General features: G+C 41.3%; 1 long non-coding RNA gene across 1 annotated transcript; it reads left to right on the top strand.

The window, feature by feature from the left end:
- Window positions 1-477: 477 nt before the first annotated feature.
- Window positions 478-3,455, top strand: LOC311070461. Its single transcript, XR_014603669.1, has 2 exons — window positions 478-1,112; window positions 3,104-3,455. It is a non-coding gene; the product is annotated as an uncharacterized lncRNA (long non-coding RNA).
- The last annotated feature ends 2,087 nt before the right edge of the window (window positions 3,456-5,542 follow it).

Genomic DNA, 5,542 nt, shown 5'->3' with positions numbered 1-5,542 from the left:
AAAAGCTATTACAGCCCCGTCGATTCCTTGCTGCCAGATTAAGAGCGCATCGTATTTTCCTGCTCCACTGTCGCTACCGTGTGCAATACAAACTTTTTGCCATCTGTGAGAAGATCGTCACCCCACTGATGAGGGGGACCGTTGCTGTCTGGTTTTATTTATTATTTGTTGATTTAATGTTTCTTTTATTGAACTTTTGAGGTTAACACTTGGTGTCAAAAATGGAACACCAAACTATCTGCTTGTGAGCTCATTGCGTGAATTGAGTTTATTTATTTATTTATGGTCTGTGTTTACACCTTTGTATGTTATTCGTGATTGTCTATTAATGGTGATATTATCTGCTCATGACCGTACCCTAAACATCATCCAACTGGGCTTTAGTGCAGTTGGTATGTTGAAGTTTGGTTATTAATTATTTTTTTTGTGATTTTTCGTTTCAGGTGCTGAGGTTCCACGGGTGGAGGATCTCTTGTGGTGGTGGTGCTTTCTTTGAATGTTTGCCGTGACACTTTTGAAGTCTTTGCTGTGTGTGAGTGTGCTTTTGGCAAATTAAGTTTAGTGATCCCTCCTCCCGTGGTTTGCCTCAGCCCTGTTAGTCTGTGTCTTTTTCTATGGTGTCTGTGTAACCAGTGTATGGAAAGAGTGTGTGTTTATTCAAATGTGTTTTTGTTTACTTGAATGTGTTTGTAACTCAAAACCTTGTCAGTATAGCTCCAGGTTGCCTTTTTAACGTGACTACCCTGCTGCTTTAAATTAAACTTTGTATAAATAAAATTTTTGTATATTTTCATATCCACGTCTCTGCCTACCTTTATTAGAGAATCGAACCTGAGTGACCTAGTAATAGTAACTTGAGTGTTGTCCATATTTCCCGGGGCGAAATTCCCCGGGTGGCGTAGTCGAAATTCTTTCTACCTGTAATACCGCTCTTGTGCCACATTTGGCGTATAGTCTGCAGGATCTCTATTGTGTAGTGCAAAGACGTGGGTATTATTTTGTTGGTTTAGTGTTTTTGGGTATTTTGTTTGTTTTCTTTTTTTTGCAGAAACCAGACAGCAGCAGTTTCTTTCATGAGTGTGTGACAAGTAGACCTGTGAGTTTTTGTATTGGTAAGTGATCTTTCCTGATTTGTAATCATGGACGATGAACTTTTCCAGGCCTTACAACATTGCTGTCACATTGACTCTCAGTTAGTCTCGGATCAGTTGGGGCGAGTTGAGGTGCATGGAAGTCGAACGTGTCGCATCCGGGCGGCACAAGGAAATTGGTTGCCGTCATGGCAGAGAACTTGTGTATCTCTCGGTGTGCGTGTAGCCGTCATGGCAGAGAACTTGTGTTTCACTCGTTTCTCAGTGTGTGTAGCCGTCATGGCAGAGAACTTGTTTCACTCGTTTCTCAGTGTGTGTAGCCGTCATGGCAGAGGACTTGTGTATCTCTCGGTGTGCGTGTAGCCGTCATGGCAGAGAACTTGTGTTTCACTCGTTTCTCAATGTGTGTAGCCGTCATGGCAGAGAACTTGTTTCACTCGTTTCTCAGTGTGTGTAGCCGTCATGGCAGAGGACTTGTGTATCTCTCGGTGTGCGTGTAGCCGTCATGGCAGAGGACTTGTGTATCTCTCGGTGTGCGTGTAGCCATCATGGCAGAGAACTTGTGTATCTCTCGGTGTGCGTGTAGCCGTCATGGCAGAGAACTTGTGTTTCACTCGTTTCTCAGTGTGTGTGTAGCCGTCATGGCAGAGAACTTGTGTATCTCTCGGTGTGCGTGTAGCCGTCATGGCAGAGAACTTGTGTTTCACTCGTTTCTCAGTGTGTGTGTAGCCGTCATGGCAGAGAACTTGTGTATCTCTCGGTGTGCGTGTAGCCGTCATGGCAGAGAACTTGTGTATCACTCGTTTCTCAGTGTGTTTAGCCGTCATGGCAGAGAACTTGTGTATCACTCGTTTCTCAGTGTGTTTAGCCGTCATGGCAGAGAACTTGTGTTTCACTCGTTTCTTGGTGTGTAGCCGTCATGGGCTAGTGGTCTATCGTCGGGGCGACGATACAAAAGGTAGGGATGGATTGTAACCGGATGAATGAGGTGATGGACATTAGTGAGCACCTATCAGCAGGTAATCCACCCTATTTAAGAGCTGGTTGGCTGTAGCCCGGGATGCGTCACGTTCGACTCCGCCTCCTTCCATTGTTTACAGTGGCTGTAGGTATGTGTGTTAGCATATAGCAACTTCTGTTTTTAGTTTGTTTGTATGTAGGGGACTAATTATTAGTGTTGTGTTTAGCTTGTCTGTCTTCTCCGGTTTTCCTTCGGTTTGTCGCAGTGGTTGCATTTGCTGGCTGCTCGCCTTTCAGGTATGTGTGAACTGTTGATGGAAAGCGTATTGTTTGTCTTTATTTGGGGGTTTAGGATCGGCTGATTGTGTTGAGTTATGTACAGTGTCCCTGTAGTCTATCTGAACAGCGGATTGCATGATTTGAGTACCCGTGCCTGTCAAAGGACAAGCACATTGTGCGAATGCATCGTCTACTTCCGGTAAGTGTTATTGCGCATGTAGTTACGAGCTGAAAGTTTAGCCATTGAGGCATAAATCTTAGTGTTTCTTTGTATTTGGCTTAGGATTTTCCCTCTCGTCCGGCGATCTTGTTCTTCCTGCTGGTGCTATAAAAAGCTATTACAGCCCCGTCGATTCCTTGCTGCCAGATTAAGAGCGCATCGTATTTTCCTGCTCCACTGTCGCTACCGTGTGCAATACAAACTTTTTGCCATCTGTGAGAAGATCGTCACCCCACTGATGAGGGGGACCGTTGCTGTCTGGTTTTATTTATTATTTGTTGATTTAATGTTTCTTTTATTGAACTTTTGAGGTTAACACTTGGTGTCAAAAATGGAACACCAAACTATCTGCTTGTGAGCTCATTGCGTGAATTGAGTTTATTTATTTATTTATGGTCTGTGTTTACACCTTTGTATGTTATTCGTGATTGTCTATTAATGGTGATATTATCTGCTCATGACCGTACCCTAAACATCATCCAACTGGGCTTTAGTGCAGTTGGTATGTTGAAGTTTGGTTATTAATTATTTTTTTTGTGATTTTTCGTTTCAGGTGCTGAGGTTCCACGGGTGGAGGATCTCTTGTGGTGGTGGTGCTTTCTTCGAATGTTTGCCGTGACACTTTTGAAGTCTTTGCTGTGTGTGAGTGTGCTTTTGGCAAATTAAGTTTAGTGATCCCTCCTCCCGTGGTTTGCCTCAGCCCTGTTAGTCTGTGTCTTTTTCTATGGTGTCTGTGTAACCAGTGTATGGAAAGAGTGTGTGTTTATTCAAATGTGTTTTTGTTTACTTGAATGTGTTTGTAACTCAAAACCTTGTCAGTATAGCTCCAGGTTGCCTTTTTAACGTGACTACCCTGCTGCTTTAAATTAAACTTTGTATAAATAAAATTTTTGTATATTTTCATATCCACGTCTCTGCCTACCTTTATTAGAGAATCGAACCTGAGTGACCTAGTAATAGTAACTTGAGTGTTGTCCATATTTCCCGGGGCGAAATTCCCCGGGTGGCGTAGTCGAAATTCTTTCTACCTGTAATACCGCTCTTGTGCCACAATACATTTTACAGTGGCTTCATAAATTCATTTAAAACATAAAAACAAAACAAATAGTAAAACCTCATGAATACAAACTTCCCAGGAGGACTTAAAAGTGCCATGTGTGCATCATGAACCCTGTTGGTGTCTAACCAGCAAGATCAATTTAACAGTTAATGATATAGTCCGTAAATTAACAGTCAGTTAATTAATTTACAGATATTGTTTGTCATTTTGTTCTGAACTAGTTCTGGCTATCAGTCATTGACTGTTTCTGGATGTCAACGGACGTCCAGATTATAGTCAGTATGAACGTCTTTTCTGAACTAGTTCTGGCTGTCAGTGGACGTTTAGATTATGGCCGGATTGGACATCTTTATTCACGTCATTTATGGACTGTTTCTGGATGTCAACGGATGTCCAGATTATAGTCAGAATGAACGTCTGTTCTGAACTAGTTCTGGCTGTCAGTGGACGTTTAGATTATGGCTGGATTGGACATCTTTATTCACGTCATTTATGGACTGTTTCTGGATGTCAACGGACGTCCAGATTATAGCCACTATGAACGTCTTTTCTGAACTAGTTCTGGCTGTCAGTGGACGTTTAGATTATGGCCAGATTGGACATAATTTCTCAGTGTCATTAATCGACTAATTCTGGCTGTCAATGGACGTTCAGATCATGGCCTGGACGGACGGACTTGATATCAACCTGTTTTGTACGTCCACAGACGTCGCTTGCTCAGTGGGTCATATCTTCAAGCTTGCCCAATAAATAAGTATCCTCAACTCTGTTTTCTCTGTTCTCCACTTTCTCAGCTCTATTTGCTACATACTTTGACGTAATTGTATATTTTGATAAATAGTACAATATGTTTTTCTTTGATTTATGTCAATTAGTGTATGCTTGTTTCCATCTGTTTGTCTGTTATAAGCAGATGGCCTTTGTATCTGTTTGCTTGCTGTTTGTTTGCTATTTGTACTGCATTGTGAAGCGACCTTGGGTTCTTGAAAGGCGCTATAGAAAATAAACATATTATTATTATTATTATTATTACTACATATTACAGCATTGTTTCAATACAAGACATACCAATGGACTTGCACAGCTTTCTGTCTTTGGGCACCAGATGTTCCTTCCTCACCCGAAACAAGATGGTTATAATTAAGGTAATTTACCATACAATTCCGAATTCGTCCATAGAGTGACGCCGGGGCGCTTGACCATGCTTCAGGTTTTGACGCCTTGGGAGTGAGAATGGGTTAAATATCAGCACTAACTCTTATTTCATATCAAATAAATTACTATTGATAAATGTATATTTTTAAAGTCTTTAGAAACTTTGAACTAAACATTGATATTGATATTATGTTGATCCTCCATCAGCAGCTGCAGTTTCTCTCAGCTGTATCAGTGCAGTCACTGTGACGTCTGACTGACAGAGGTTTTTGTACGACTCTTTATCACTGTGTGAACACATTGCTACCACTGATACTGTGTAAACTCTGACAGTAATAATCTCCTGTATCTTCAGTCTGGACTCCACTGATGGTCAGAGTAAAATCACTGCCAGATCCACTGCCACTGAATCTAGATGGAGTTCCAGTATTACGGGTGTTTATATATTTAATCAGGAGTTTAGGAGCTTCTCCAGGTTTCTGCTGATACCAGTGTAAGTAGCTGCCTAATATTCCTACATCTATATTACACTCTATTGTTGCTGTTTGACCCTGTTGGACAGTTTTAACTTCAGGTTGAGTCAGAGTCACTCCTCTGGATTCTGAAGAAGAGAAAAGAAAAACTATTAGTGTTTAAAACTATTATCATCATGTACTTTTACAAAAACAGCAAAACCAGACTCAGTTTTTACATCTTACCTTGAATAAACAGAGCAATATCCAGATGAAGATGTTGATTGTGTTCATTGCTGTAGTTTAGTCTTGTGTGATGATGAAG

This window comes from Abramis brama, assembly GCF_963993115.1.
Source record: "Abramis brama genome assembly, chromosome: 20".
Classification (NCBI taxonomy): domain Eukaryota; kingdom Metazoa; phylum Chordata; class Actinopteri; order Cypriniformes; family Leuciscidae; genus Abramis; species Abramis brama.
Note: the sequence above shows the minus strand (reverse complement) of the source record. Positions and strands in the feature narration are given on the sequence as shown.